The sequence below is a fragment of the Caretta caretta genome, chromosome 11, assembly GCF_965140235.1.
Source record: "Caretta caretta isolate rCarCar2 chromosome 11, rCarCar1.hap1, whole genome shotgun sequence".
In the NCBI taxonomy this organism is placed as follows: domain Eukaryota; kingdom Metazoa; phylum Chordata; order Testudines; family Cheloniidae; genus Caretta; species Caretta caretta.
Genome location: NC_134216.1, coordinates 11,055,053 through 11,071,665, shown reverse-complemented (window position 1 = coordinate 11,071,665; position 16,613 = coordinate 11,055,053). Strand labels below are relative to the sequence as shown.

General features: G+C 42.3%; 1 protein-coding gene across 1 annotated transcript in view; it reads left to right on the top strand.

Moving 5' to 3' along the window:
- The window catches only part of ADCY5 (adenylate cyclase 5), a 345,212-nt gene that overhangs the window by 235,426 nt on the left and 93,173 nt on the right, over positions 1 to 16,613 (top strand). The gene's annotated exons all lie outside the window — the stretch shown is intronic.

Here is a 16,613-nt window from a genome sequence, read left to right as displayed (position 1 = left end):
GATTCTTGCAAACCACTGAAGGATACCAGTGAAGATTGCATCATCCAAAGGATTCTGTTTTACTCCCACAGTGGATCCTCCTCTTTTTTTCTCCTTCTAAAGTCTTTAAGCCCAATTCTTCTCCCATTGAAATCCACAAGTCTTACTATTGACTTCATTGGGAGCAGGATGGTCCCTTAATGGGTGAGTGTAGGGAGCCGGGTGGCTTCCCTCCAAACCAGAGGGTAAAGAGCCACTCTCTCAGCCTGAGTGGGCCGGGCCAGACCAAGCTTACTCCAACCCCTGCAAGGGGAGGGGTGGAACAGGAAGAACAAAAGGCGGGGCCCTTAGCCCATTCAGGGCAGCATCAGGTAGGGTCACAGACACAGGCTGCTGGCTGTTCCCTTCAGACCCTGCTGCCGAGCCGGGGAGGGCCTGGACCAGGAGAAACCTGACCTGGAGGGAGGACTGGGATTACCGGGGCTGCCAGCCGCCAAGTAGCCAGAGGAACTGGAGGAGCCAGGCAGTAACCCGGGCCAGCGTGAGCCTGACGCAGCGGGGGAGCTGGAGCTGCCAGCAGCTGAATACCCTGACGAGCTGGAGGGACCAGAGGGACCCGCTCGAGAGACCGGGTAGGAAGTAGCCCAAGGGCAGAACTGCACAGTGCAGTGTTTGGTCAGCGTGCAGCGGATGGCTCCCCATTGACCCAGTGGCGGGACCCTCTCCTCCCGCCACTGTCAGGGCCCTGGGCTAGAACGCAGTGGAGTTGGGGGGCCTGCGTTCCCCTACCCTGGCCAGCCTGCCTCGGGTAGCAGAATCCTGACAACGCCACTGACTTTTGTCGGCCCTCCCCCTGCCTGAGGGGCGTGCTACAGACCCTTGCCGGCCCTCCCGCTGCCTGAGCGGCGCGCCACTGACCCTTGCTGGCGCACCTCCCTCTGCTGATTCCCTAGGGACAGAAAGGTGTGACCAAGGCCTGCCAGTGAGACAGTAGCTCCCCACTGTCTCCCAGCGGCTCGGTGGACCAATTGAAACCTGTCACAGTGAGCTATACCCTTTTTCAGATAGCCTCTTTTTCTTTTAGAATCATTAATGAAAGAAGCCACCTTAGCTGCCAGCTTTTCTCCCTTAATGCAGCACAAATTGTTCCCCAGAAGAGTGGTTCTTAGCAAACATGGTAGGTAGAGGATTCATTTGTTAGACTGATGTTTGCATATTCACGCTATAGATGTGAAATGACAGTGCTTTCGCTGCTGCTCTACATCGGTGGTCACTTTTACATTGAGTTGCAGTTTCTGATTTCTTCATGCTTGAGTTGTGACGATCTATAGGCTTAGGGTTAGTCAGCACCATTTCAGTGCCCAGGCCATTTTGATTTTGTGACTACCTACACTGCACTATTCCCCATTGCCTACAGTATGATCCACTGTCAGTTGTGTGGAGCCCAGAATGTAGTGGCATGCACAGGGATCATTACAGTCCCTCACAACCTATCATCAGATCCATGATGGACACATTTCCCCATCTGACCCCACCCAACCCACCTGAGATTCCTGTCCTCAGGCTGTGGTCAAATGTCTTTTCCACTTGATTAATTACTATTAATTATTTGTATTACCAGTGGTCTGTTTCCTGCTCTAGGAAGCCAAGAAGTGGATCTGAAGTACAACTTTCCAAACCTCAAGGACTGTTAGGGATATCAATCTCTGTTGAGGTTGATCAGCTTGGAAGTTGGATGAGGACACAAATGGCAAATCAGTGAGGACATGATAGCTGGGGGGTGCAGAACTCCTAGAAGATTATAGATTATGCAGTCCTGTATGTGGAATAGGCGTAAGGCTGCCTACAAAATTCCTTCTTTTCTGTTTTGACAGAGGTTAGTTTAATGCTGTGTCTTCAAAAATGGAGGCTCTCTGAGTCCAGTGACATCTTCGTTACCTATCCTAGCTAACATTTCTTACCATTTACACTGCGCCCTTCACTGTAATATCTAAGCATCTAATATTGTTGCTTTATTATTACTATTATTCTAACAGTCTTCTTCCTCAAAATGAGATCATGTTGACAAATAGGCTTCATTTACATTAAAACTCCATGTCTTATCTGAATCCCTGTTTATCCAAATTGCTATAATGTCCCCAATTGCATTCACATTACTTGTGTTTCCTTGTAATATTTTTGTGTGTTTACACTTTATTATAAATTGCTACCATTAATATCACATCTAGAGTCAAATCTCAGTATATATTCATGGCTGTCAATTACTCTGTTGAAGCCTTGATATTTAATCTTGCTGTTTTGGATGCAATGAAATATAATCATTATAATTACCACCTCTTACATTTTCAAAAACCCATACCCATAGAGGTAGAAAATGGATAGTTCTCCAATATGACATTGCTTAAATCACTCCCTGACAAATAGGCATCTTTTCCCTAAACAAACCATTAGGTGGAGAGAGAATGTGCAACAGGTTCTGGGTTTACTGGATTCATGTACAACTGAAGATACATTTTTAGTGTAGCTTATTCAGAACAATTGCGGAATGGAAGCTCCATCCTTTAATCTATGGGTAGTTCGGCCACCTAGGATTTTTGGTCATACTCCAAGATCTGCATCCAAAATATCTTGAGGAGGCTTGGTGGAAATGGAGACTTTGGAGAAAATGGGCAGGTGCAAAAACAAAACTTAAAGCTTTCAGCAACTCAGGGCCACAATTTTACATGATGCTTAACACAAGGGTTCATTGACTCAGGAAAAATTCAAAATATTCACATGGAATGGATTTCACCCTATCGCTAAGGGCCAGCACAAAGCCTTTGCTCACTTAAGATCCCCTTAAGGACCTCCTTTCAGAGGGTCTTCCATGGCACATAAGCCTTGTGTTGGCACAAGGGTGAAGTTCACCTATTATTTATTTGACACAATCATGCATTTTCCCAACGTTAACATGGGGTTTATTTGTTGCCTTTCTCTATGCCCCTCATATATGTTCTGAGCAAACCAAGGAAAATTCCTCTTTATCTTCTTATATGTCCCATACCTACTATATGAGAGTCATAATGTAATCTAAAATTTTATTTCAAGCTCTGTGTGGTTTTGGAGCTGTCCTCTTTAATTCTACTGCTCTAAAGCCAAATTAATGATCCAGTGATATTTCAAAAGCTAAACAGGGGCCAGATGGGTCAATACTTGGGTGGGGGACATTTATTGGGTGCTGCAATAAGTTATAATAGTAATAATAATAATTAAAGCACTAAATTGATACCTTCTACCTGATACCCTAAGGTGCTTTAATAATATTGATTGCACTTCATCACACCAAATTGAAGTATTATCTGACTTTTATTGATGGAGAAAATGAGGCACATAAGAGAAAGGGATGGAGAGAGGACAGAAAGCAGCCACACTTCCCAAAATGTTCTTGAAGATGAGTGGATTGCCTGGGTCTTCATATTCCTGGAGAGCTCTTCAGTTTGTCTTACAATGATATCACATTCGGAGTGTGACACATTCAGGTTATCTTCTTTAACTGAATGGTGCAAGTAACATATTGAGTGTTTCCCCCTAAAATCAAAGTCTCCCAGAATGGATGTTCCAGGAAAATCCTCCCAATTTCTGCACAGTAGCCTGAACACTATTTCTAATCTGTCCTTATTTTCATGCTTGGTCCTCAGGTAAATTTATAATCACTTTCTCTTCTGAAGTTCTGAAAAAATACATCATCAAACAGATATTTAAGACCCCCTATTTTTCTGTTTATGTGAAGCAAAGTGGTTTCCGCTCTCCCATTTATTATATTCGTGTTAAACCAAACTGGAGTTTGTGAAAACCCAGTTGGGTGGATTTTATAAGTATTTGAGACCAACTCCCACAGTGTTTTGCTAGTCACAATAAAGGAGCTAGACCAGAGTTGGGCAAACTACAGACCGTGGGCTACCTCTGGCCTGTGGGACCATCCTGTCCAGTTCTTGAGCTCCTGGCCGGGGAGGCTAGCCCCAGGCCCCTCCCCTGTTCTCCCTCCTCCCCCGCAGCCACACTGGCAGCATGGCTGGCTCTGGCTGGGCGGCAGGGCTGCAAGCTCCTGCTGCTCTGAGCTGCATGGTAAGAGGGCAGGGAGCGGGGGGGTTGGATAAGGGGCAGGAGGTCTTGGGGGGCAGTCAGGGGACAGGAAACGGGGGGTTGGATGGGGGTGGGGTCTCGGGGGGCCTGTCAGGGGGCGGGGGTGTGGATAAGGGCCTGGGGGGCAGTCAGGGGACAGGGAGCAGGGTGGGTAGGATAGGGGGTGGGATCCCAGGGGGGGACAAGGCACGAGGGGTGGGGGTTGAATGGGTCGGGGGTTCTGAGGGGAGCAGTCAGGAGGCAGGAAGTGGGAGGGGGCGGGGGGCGGGGGCCAGGCTGTTTGGGGAGGCACAGCCTTCCCTACCCAGCCCTCCATACAGTTTCGCTGTGGTCCTCAATGCCAAAAAGTTTGCCCACCCCTGAGCTAGACACTTTTACTTCTCAGTGTTGCAGCTGCCATGCTTATCTAAGCTACCTGATCTTTAACTGGAAATCTGGTGGAAAAACAGCCTTATTTGTGGGATTTGATTCTTCTTCCTTCTGGTTGAGCTGGAAATGCCACGAGAACACATTTCTTTCCATATCTCAGCACTTTCCATTCTAGTCCATACTGGAATGCAGAAATAAAGGTAAAAGTGTCCAACAAAGAAAGTTAACTAAACTTTCTAAAAAATCTTTAAAACTAAAAATCTGGGATCAAGTTTTCGGCAGAGAATCAAATAGGGAAGTTGTTTTATCTTAACCTATTCACTCAACTCCAGTACTGAACCCTCTGTTAGGTTGAAATGGATTGTGTTGCTTAGTTTTAGTGCCTCAAATATGAGCATTCACAGTATAAATCCCTGCTCCCACTACTGCTCTGTATATATAGTGGGCTTGATTCAACAGGCATGGAAAGAGTGGTGTAATTATTTAGAAGCAGGAATAATAGTCACTTGGGTAGTGTATGTGTAAAGGAAGCACATACAGTGGTGAAGTAAACCTGGAATAACTGGAATGGTGGTGGAACTACACCAGATTAACATCAGTATAATAGAGCAGAATTTGATAGCAGACAGTAGATAAATCAGCAAATATTTTCAGAGTGTAAATAGCTAGGAGGGGAATTATTTAACATGAGAAAAAAGTTAAAACTATGGTAAAAGGGACTGCATATCAGTAAAATCTTCCTGACCATGAGATCTGTTAGGCTGTGGAATGATCTCTTGAGGCCAATGGTGGAAACCCCAATCCTTGTGATATTTACAACTAGAATGGACAAAACACTGGCAAACATTTTTTAGGGAACAAGGTGACCTAATAGGTCTTTCCCATCCCTACATTTAATGGGCTGCATTGTTAAAACCTGCCTTAAAAGGTGAAATTTTACATCTGCAATTAGAAAGTACCTCAAACTTGCTTTAGAATTTGAACTTCTTAGTACACTGATGCAGTCAAGGGGTAAGGTTTTTAAGTAGCACTGACTGTGCATAAAATTTGTGCCTACCAAACTGCAGGTGTGGAAAGGGAAACCAGTTTGAGGTTGGAATGAAAATTAGGCAGTTTGATTCTGTCTTGTAACAAAATAATTCTATAATCTGTCATTGATGGCAAATGTTACATGAAGTCTGCCCATCTCTAGAAGCTGTTCCATGAGAGGTTAAGTAGTGCTTTCTGTGGCTGTACATACATGCGCAGAAACTCCCACACAATCCCATTGATCTGGACAGTTTCCCACCTCGGCTCAATAAAATAAGTCCTAATGCCCAGACTATGTACGCTACACTAGAATGTGTAGTAGATGTTTTGTGTACTTCCATAGTTGCTGTATTAGCAGTAAGTACCTTTGCTTTAGAAAGTACTATGAGAAACTGGAGTACAAAAGGCACTATATAAACCCAATTTCTATTCTAATGCTTATAGTCTGCTTATATTGGCGTCAAGCTGTCTACTGTTGTGTTAAGAGTGTTAAACACCATAGTTGATGGAATTTGTCAATAAAGCCTAGTTGACAATGACCAGATCTGTTTCTTTCTCATAATGTTGTCCCAAGACTTGTTGCCTTTAAATTTTGGTACATTAAGTGGATACATAATTGGTTAAACAACCACAAACAAAGAGTAACTATTAATGGAGTGATGAAAGGAGGTCTCAAGTTTAGTTCCACAGTTCTTAAGTTTAGTTCCACAGGGATCTGTTTGGGTCTGGTGTTATTTAACATTGTTATTAATGACGTGAATGTAGGAGTAGAGAGCATAATGATCAAATTTGCAGATGACACAAAGCTACGAGGGGTTGCAAACACTTTGGAGGATAGAGGTAAAATTCAAAGGCATCTTGATAAATTGGAGAACTGGGGTATAGACAACAGAATGAAATTCAACAAAGTCAAATGTAATGTGTTACACTTACGGAAGAAAAAACAACTGAACAAATACAGAATGGGGGATAATTGGCTTGGCAGAAGCACTTCTGGGAAGGATCTGGGAGTTGTGGGGATCCCAACTTCAACATGCATCAATAATCTGATGCAAAAAAAAAAAGGGCAAATGTAATTTTGGGTGCATTAATGCAAGTTGTGATAGGTGATAGTACCACTCTACCCAGTGCTGGTTAGACCTCAGCTGGAGTACTGTGTCCAATTTTGGTCACTGCTGTATAGAAACAATGTAGAGAAACTGGACAGAATCTAAAAGTGTGCAACAGAGATGATCAAAGGGATGGAATGCAAGCCATATAAGCAAAGGCTGAAGGAACTGGTATGTTTAGTTTGGAAAAGAGAAGATTATGGGTGGACATGATAGCAGTCTTCAAATGCTGGAAGGGCTGCCATAAAAAAAGATGGAGAAAAATTGTTCTCTCATGCCGCAGAGGGCAGGACAAGAGGCAGTGGGTTCAAATTACAGCATAGCAGTTTTAGATTAAATCTCAGGAAAAACTTCCTGACTGTAAGAACAGTAGGACAATGGAACAGATTGCCTAGGGAAGCCATGGAAGTTTCTTCATGGGAGGTTTTCAAAAACAGGCTGGATAGCCATCTGTCTTGGGTGGTTTAGACACAACAAATCCTGCATCTTAACAGAGAGTTAGACTAGATGGCCCTTGTGGTCCCTTCTAACCCTACGGTTCTATGATTCAGTGATTAAATTCCATAGGCCCTATTATCTGTCCCATCTTTGTGCAACTCGATCTATAGTTGGTTGCTTTCCTCTTCTAATTAGAATGTCTTTTCCATGCTAATTCAATCCTCCCAGCAAATAATTGATGTTTTACCTCATATTTCTTCTTTGTGTCATCAATTTAATATGTTCCTAAACTGGTCTGAAAATTACCCTTGTGAAACTTCACTTGTCCCTCTGATCCATACTTTCAATTCTCTGTGAGGTTCTCTTCATGTCTTGGCACAAGCTTGTCCACTTTGCAGCGCTAGTCACCTTCCCTATGCCTTCCCTGTTTTTTCCAAGGAATTAGTGCTGTATAACACTGTAACGTAATGCTATAGACAATCCCAATGCTTTCCATAGTGAGCAGGGACATAATCCCTGGTCCAAACAGCTTGCAAATGAGTTAATTTGCAAGAAAACAGCTTGCAAATGAATTAATTTCCAAGAAAACTGTAGAAGATGAAAGGTGAGTGGAGAAGAGGAAGCAATACCCCAAATAAGGTTGTTAGGTTGAAAGTGATCATTCTGTACATATTGCTGCTCTTGGATAGAGAATGGAAAAGCAGCCTTGCTTGGCTAAATATCCTTGATGCTAGGATAAACTTGCCAAATGTGATTCAAACAAAAAATGTCGAGAGCTTATGGATTTAAAGCTGTGCTAGACAAAGCTCTGAAAAATATACTGTAAAGAGCCTCCTGCACTGGACTAGATGAGACTGAATGGGTCTCTTCCTCTCTAACTTCTGACACCAGTGATTCAAGGCACAAACATGAACAGTTTGCTTTCTGTACACTAGTCGGCTGAAGTTTATTCTTCCTTCGTTGTGTGCTCTGTGATTCTTGCTTAACAGTTGCAGTGAATGCAGAGTGTGTCTGAAATGTAAATATTCCATATTACGTTTAAAGTAGGGCTCTTATTGCTTTCCTCACTTCCCCACAAGGACCCCTCTTGTAGTAGCACTAGAGTCAAGAAGCCATTCTGATTGTGAGTCATCTTATTCTTTTCCCTACTGGCTTCTGGTACCACTAATGTTTTTAGATGACAAGAGAATCCCTCTGTCTCTCTCTTGACCCCAAAAACATATTCACTCTTTAGAACCCCATAATTGCAGAAAACATTTAAGTGAGACACACTAAAGAAACATGGCTACAACAATACTGCATACAACAATGTAAGTTTCAGTGTAACGTGTCGAGCTTCCCCTGACTTGAGGGATGAATTTGGATCAGTTGTTGGATCTAGATCCTTTTCCTCTTACTTCCCAGAGATACCTTACTGATGTTATAATGATCAGCAACTGCAGATCCAGTAGATGGTACTTTCCCTTTGAAATCTGTAGAGAACCAGAACACCCACATTTTGGCAGACGTACTCTTCTGATGGTGACCTATTTTGAATGAGATAAGTCTCAGGATCTGCCCATTTGTGGGCCTTATGGATCCCATGACATGTATTGCAAGAGCAGGGATTTAATGCTGGGTCAAATTCCAATCTGGGTAATTAAACTCTGCCTTCCTAAATTCCCTTTCAGTATGGATGGAGACCTCTTTCACTTTCTGTCCTGAATGTTTCTATGTTCCCAGCAGTCCTGAAGAACTGACCCCTTATGAGACACATGACACGGTTCAAAAGCTTCTCCTCTTTAATACACTGAAACCTCATTTAGAAACAGTCATTGGGATTCATATTTATGATCAGCAGGCAGAGACATCTGATTTGGTTTGAGGTGATGGATTAATAAAGTGGTACTTATATTGTGCATAAACCACTGAATTTCCTTTGCATGTCACAAAGACAGATACAACAAACTCCTTTTGTGGTCTGGCTTATAGCCACTGCATATCTCATTTTATTTGTTTTGCCTTCCTAAAATAGCCTTCCTTCCAGAGAGGTTATTTATTATCACCTGTTTCCAGTGAAGAATCAATTTTGTTAAATCCGGCATGCTACTGGAGAACTCACCAGTGCCGAGTGGAGCAATTACTTCCTATATCTTTCTTACAACACTCCTGTTAATACATCCCAGAATTATATTTGTCTTTTTCATTACAGCATCACATTGTTGGATCATGTTCAATTTGTGATCCACTATAACTCCCAGATCCTTTGCTGCAGTACTACTGTCTAGTCAGTTATTCCCCATTTTGTAGATGAGCATTCGATTTTTCCTTCTTCAGTGTAATACTTTACACTTGTCTGTATTGAATTTCATCTTGTTGATTTCAGACTGAGTCTCTTGTTTGTCATGGTCATTTTGAATACTGTCCTCTAAAGTGCTTGCAACCCCTCCCAGCCTGGTATCATCCACAAATTTTATAAGCATACTCTCTACTCCATTATTCAAGTCATTAATGAAAATGTTGACTAATATGGTCCTACCAGACCTAAGATAGACCCCTGTAAGACCCCTAGATATGGCCTCCCAGTTTGACAGCAGACCATTGATAACAACTCTTTAAGTACAGTCTTTCAACCGGTTGGGCATTCACCTTATAGTATTTTAATCTGGACCACATTTCTCTAGTTTCTTCATGCACTAGTTTTCAGATGCACCCTTTCATGTGCATGCTTATCCTCCAAATGGCTGAAGGGAAGAAAGACTGATCAACAAAATGATTAGGGGTATGGAACAGCTTCCATATGAGGTGAGATTAATAAGACTGGGACTTTTCAGCTTGAAAAGAGACGACTAAGGGGAGATATGGTTGAGGTCTATAAAATCATGACTGGTGTGGAGAAAGTAAATAAGGAAGTGGTATTTACTCCTTCTCATAACACAAGAACTAGGGGTCACCAAATGAAATTAATAGGCAGCAGGTTTAAAACAAACAAAAGAAAGTAATTCTTCACACAATGCACAGTCAACCTATGGAACTCTTTGCCAGAGGATGTTGTGAAGGCCAAGACTATAACGGGGTTCAAAAAAGGACTAGATAAGTTCATGGAAGATAGATCCATCAATGGCTATTAGCCAGGATGAGCAGGGATGCTAACCCATTCTGTGAAGTGTCCCTAGCCTCTGTTTGCCAGAAGCTGGGATTGGGCAACAGGGGGATGGATCACTTGATGATTACCTGTTCTGTTCATTCCCTCTGAAGCACCTGGCATTGGCCACTGTTGGAAGACAGGATATTGGGCTAGATGAACCATTGGTCTGACCCAGGGTGGCCATTCTTATGTTCTTATGATCCTAGAATAGATAGCACGATCATTACATGTAGTGCAGTTGCCCTGAAATATGTATCCCAAATTGTAGCAGTGCCAGTTAATGTGTCAGAGTAGTGGATGGAGCCAAATTTAAAATGCTAGATGATTTCCAGTAGTAAAAGTAACTAATGCAAAAGGACCTAACCAGTTTAAAAAGTTAGGCTGACTTTAATAAATAATCAACAAACAGCACACTGGCAGTGTCATAAAACTAACAGGAATGCTCCGAGTGATGATCCTTACCAATTAGCCTAGTAAAAACACTGATGTTGGGCATATTGTTTGCTACAGACTACTACGTACTCTCACTTATTTACCTCGAACCATTTGCCCAAATTAATTAAATTGTTTATTGTGAACAATGATAATTTTATTATGCCAAATTAGCTTTCCCTTTTCTCATTACTTAATCATTTGTTACAATCAAATACCATGGTTTTAATTTTCATGCAGTTGGATGCGCTTTACTGTGCTTTATAACTCATTAAATCTCAATGTGTCTAGGGTTTTGTTGAGTTTGCCGTACTGTGCACGTTGATGCTCAGTTTCCAGTAATACATGCTGTTTATATTCATGGCTTGTGTTGCCATTGTGATGGTGATAGGGTTTGTGTTTCTTCCCTTGCAAGATCTGTGTTATGGCTGGGATGCAAATGTTCTGAAATAGAACATGATCATTTTTCTTTGTGTTAGTAATACTGGTGATTTACTTTAGCATTTCAAATTTTCTTGCATTTAAAAAGAAGCGTGGCCACATTAAACCCATTCTCCGATAACTCTGCTGGCTTCTCGTTCGTAGAAGGCTCCAGTTTAAAAACTTGCTGTGGGAGGGTAGGTAGGTGTTGGTTTGGGTTTTAAAAAACAAAAACAAAAAAAAACTTGAATAGAGTTGCTCCCCCTCCCCCCTCATTGACCTCACCTCTTTCTATTCCTCTCTTCGTTGCTTTGGTTTCCAGATGGATTCTCTGCCTCATGTCTCAGGCTCTTGGTTCAAGAGCCTTCTCCTCTAAGATGCCTGCCATCTGGAAGAGCTGTCCTATGTCTTCTGACTCACTGACTCTCTCTTTATGTTGAAATCTGAGCTCAAAATGTGTCTTCTCTCTTGCCTGTGTCTCTTAATCATTCTCTCTCTCTGTTTAGTTGTACTCCTCCTGTTGCTCTGTGATTTAACCCTGGAAAGCATTTGAGGATGGTGTCAGTATATAAGATATAAATTACCTGCCAGATCTTGCAGTCCAGGACATTACTGGGAGTTTTGTCACTGATTTCAATGGGAGTAGGAGCTGAAGTTGCATTGTGTTGTGTTACAGGATAAATGAAAATATACTCTGGAAAAAAGGCAATGAATTTTAAGTAATAAAACACTGGGTAGTGTACCTTGTGGATCATCGAGTTAAGACCAACTTAAGAACAAAGGGCTTTAGCCATATAAAAAATGCAATAACTTTTCGTCTCCCCTGTATTCCCCCAGAAATAAGCAATTTACCATCTCTTATAGTTACGTAAAAATAAGGGGAAAACTCAAGCCCTGGTCAATGTAGACCCCCACTATGAGATTAGCATGAGATCAGTGATGATGCAGAAACTACCTCCAGAACATTAAAGCCATTTCTGCATTTTAATTACCTGTTTAGATTATATTTTTTGCACAGCAATTGCCTTCCAGATGTGCTAACAGTCTCCGCTCCCAGTGAAGTCAGCAGGACCTGTGGCAGCTGATCATCTATGAAATTCAGGCCATAAATTAATTGTGGTCAATTACTACCATTCTCCCCACTCAGCCTTCACTAATGGCATCAATGGCATTTTTAAACCAATAAACTCTTCATCCCTTGAGATTTATAGCTAAAACCCTCATTTTAAAACCCTCATTTGTTTAGCCTTTATTGTCAACAGCTCTATTCGTCCCAAAATTTCAATGCTGGTTGACTCTTGGTCTGTGAAGGGGCGTGACTGCAGTGTCTTGCACTCATTGATGTGTAAGCATAGTCCACTTTCACCTGTAGGAAAATGCCTCATTTGATGAATCCTGCAAAATAATTGGCTTGACTTTTGCTTTCCAATAGAGATGCCCCTGCCATCCTCCTTGAACAAAACACCTTTATTTTCTAAGGGCAGCCTGAAATAAAGCAGCACAAAGTAAATGGTACCAGACAAAGAAAGGGTGGGAAGTGGGCGAGTGGGGTGGAATTAAGATACAAAGGCTCCTTTTTTCCCTCAGAATAACTTGGCATAATTACAGTAATTCCTCTTTCAATTCTATGTCCCACAAATCTGATCAACCATTTGGGGGGAATTTCTGGTAGATTTCATTCTAAAGAGAAGCTCTGACTCTGCCTGCGGGATGATGATGTGTGGTCTGTGTTGTGTAGGAGTGGGAGGTCAGACTAGATAATGATAATAGTCCTAAATTGTGACCTATAAATCTATTCCACCCCAAAAAACGGTTCAAAGAATGTTGCAGTTTCAAAGTCAAGCACACAAAACTTTAATGCCAGAACGAAGGCTGCCCATTGCCCTTCAGTTCATCCCCCTTGTGTGTTTGCATTATCATGCAGTCTTTAATTATGTGATCACTTGCTATTTTTTCACAGGACCCTGCTTCATTCAGTACACTGGAAGGGTGGTGCTCTGGGGATGAATCGGGTCTAGAGCAGTGGTCCCCAAACTGTGGGGCGCGCCCCCGTAAGGGGATGCAGAGGGATGTTCGGGGTGGGGGAAGGGGAGTGCTGTACTTCCAGCCCGACTCCCAGACCAACTCCGCCCCAGCTTTGCTCCTCCCCCAACCCTGTTCAGCCCCAAGTCCTGCTCCGCCTTCAGGCCCAGCCCTGCCTTCACTCCCTCTCTGACCCCAGACCAGCTCCATCCCCAGCAATATCTCCATTCCGCTCCCAGACGGGCTCTGCCCTCATTCCCTCTCCGCTCTGAGCTGGAGCGCCTTCCCCATCCCTAGTTCCACCCCCAGCTCTGCCTTCTGCCCAAGCTCCACTGCTGAGGAAGCCTTGGCTGCACAGTAATGGTGGAGGAAGTCGCAGACAGATTCCATTACTGGTAAGAGGGGGCACGACTGAAAAAGTGTAAGCACCACTGGCTTAGAATGGAGGAGGTTGTTGGCTGTAGAAAGCTGCTTCATTTGTTGCAGAAGTTGAAAGGTGTCCATTGAATGAGGCAGGGGTGGGAGGAATGGAAAGGATGATTTCATGGTTAAGGCAGTTGAATGCTGCCCTGGAGAGTTGGATTCTATTCCTGCCTCTGCCACAGAGTTCCTATGTGATGCTGGGCAAGTCACATAAACCCAGCTTTACACAGGTGGTCATTAACTGCATGTTCCTTGTTTTCTGTGTGCCCATCTTGAGACACCTCTGCCCAACCCAGAAGAGGTGCTGAGCGCTCATGAGTACAGTTGAATTTGATTGGATCTGTGCTTTCAACATATAATGTGCTATAGAAATGCTAAATACTTGGAAAATCAGAGCCTAGGTGTCTCAAGTTGGGACCCCGCAATTAGTAAACACTTTTAGCAGTTTTGTCTTTAATCTCTCTGTGGCTCAGTTCCCCCTCTGTACAAAGGGGGATAATAACATCTAATCTCAAAGTGTTGTGAAGTTAAATTAATTAATGTTTGTTAACCCATTGTACACTATTGTGACAGCACCAGGAAGAAATTCATAATTTTGTATTCGGTGCACAGTTTGAATGATGTGCAATCAGTAAGTCCTGGGCCACATGTAGGAGGATAAAAAGAAATATTGAAATATTATTGAGTATTCATTATTGAGTATTCATTGTTCAAATATTCATTGAGTGAGATGGGGTCCTATGGAAAAAATAGTATGTGAACATCTAATTAAACACAGTATCATAATGCATATACACAACAGGGCCAAACTGATGTTGCACAGGCAATCTTAAGGCTAGTATTTCCTAACTTTTGAGTGCTTGACTTTACCAACCAGAACATGCAGAAGAAAAATGCTGCTTTTACCTACCTTAATTTAAATGAAACAAGAACAAAAACAGTTTCCTTACCTTGTCAATTTTTTTTTAAACTTTCCCTTTTCTTAGTGGTTTACATTTAACACAGAACTGTACTGGGGTCTCTGCTTCTGTCTGATTGCCTACTTCTGGTTCCAAATGAGGTGTTCGGTTGACTTCATAACTCTGGTGTTTGTAACTGTGAGGTTCTAGTGTATATCCCTTGAAGGGTTTAATCTAGTGTTACACTATAGCACAGCTGTCCAGAATTCAGCCAGAGGGCCAGATGTGGAATCCTAAAATAGGGGCCATAGCTGCTCTCTCCCTGTAACAAGGATGAGGACCAAGCTGACAAAATGGCACCTTTAATTCATCAGAGTTCAAACAAAAAGCAATTTTTACTCACCTAGCAAAGGTTGCAAGTTGAAGGCAATGTTGATCTTGTAGGCATTTAGTTTCAATTGGAAAAGATAAATTTGTGTGCAAATCAGCTATGAAGCCCTCTGAAAACTACTCCATTTTCAGTGAAAAGATTACCAGGATTAGCTCTTGTGGAGTGTCCATTACCTACCTGACATGATGGCCAGGGGGACCATTAGTTATTATTGTGTGCATATTAGCATTAGCACTGACCCTAATTTCAGAATCATTAGAGTAATCTCTCTGTGTGAGAGACAGCCACCATACTGCCCAGGTGGTGACGCTACGTGAGGCGTTATGCGTAGTATCTCCAGGAATGCCTAGAAGAGAACAGTGAGCAGTAGCCCTAGCTGTGCTGTAGCTGTAATGTCATTTATGTAGTGTGCACAGGCCCACACAATGGGACCTGAGCAAGATAAGGACTTCATCGTTTGCTCCCTAGTGAAATTTTACCAGTTTTCCTCCCATCCCAATCAAGGGAAAATAGGCTTGAGAATTATATTGAATATAGGGCCATTTAAATGCTTTTGTGTCTTGTACTGGTGCCTAACAGAGTATTCCTGTCTTGAAAAAAGTAAATAACAGTATGAAAGTAGTTTTCATGTAGCTCTTCAGCCCACAGAAAGATTAGTTTTTTTTGCCAGCATAAGAATCAGACATTTTCCAATTTTTATAATGAGCCAGTTCTAACAATACATGCTCATGGTCAAAAATACAACACAAGATTAAAATGTACAAGGTCTTCAAGGGAGATCTGTGGTTGCTTAGGAAACTATACATGCATCTCAATAGATCTTTAATTTTTGGTTTATTTTAATTGTATTCTTTTGTTTTAACTTGTTTGCAAATGATATGAAAGCTTGATTTATTAAATGTTTCCTTATCATTTTTTTAAAATCCCAAACCACATTTTGATTCAGGCATGTTTGGCACCCTGTTTTCTGTCTTCCCTGTTGTGTTTGAACTTCAACATCTGCCCGATCAAAATTATTTCATGCAGTGTGGTCCGATATTAGAGTTGAAATATGGAAGGGAAATGAGAAAACAGGGTGCAAATGTGGCTGAACCAAAATGTTCTTCAGCATTTTCAAAATACTCGTGACATTTTTTTTGCCACTTTTGCACTACTTCATGTCCTAAGATGTTATGGGAAGATATCCCTGAAAATACGCCCGCTGCAGTTTGGCTAGAGCAGCAGCTCTTGGGGAGTAACAAATGAGAGATCTCCGGTAGCAAATAATGAGATGGTTGTAATGTGGCATCTCACTCTGCTTTGTGAGATGCCACAACAGCCTAAACTGCACGTCTGTAATATTGAGACCCAACTGGATCAAATCCTGGAGGGATAACTCATCTTTTTTCCAAGGTAGAATAATTTAGTTTCGTGTCTGTTTGTGTGGTGCAGTTTAGGGGTCTTTCGGATGAAATCTTAACAGGCTTAGTCTTATTTGCTCTATACAGATGCTAAAGATCCTGTGACACTTCTTGTAACAGAAGTGGTTTGCCCCAGTGTTTTGGGCAAGAATGTCCTGCCCTCCCTTCTTGTTTTGCAGCAGCACTCTGCGCTAGCAGGTTGCTGCCCTCCATCCTCAGTGGTGACAGTGTATCAGGGGTACTGTATGTGAATAGTTTTGTATAGTGCTTTTGGGACCATTCAGAATGGAAGATGCTATGTAAAAATGAAATATTATTTATGTAAGTTTTTCAGAAATCAGACCAAAAACCTAGAAGTGAGAAAAGGAAGCTAAGAAGGCTGGGCTATAAGAAAACTGCAGACTTCCCTCGCTGGTGCATAAAGAACAGAGATCAGCTATGACATTCCATGGT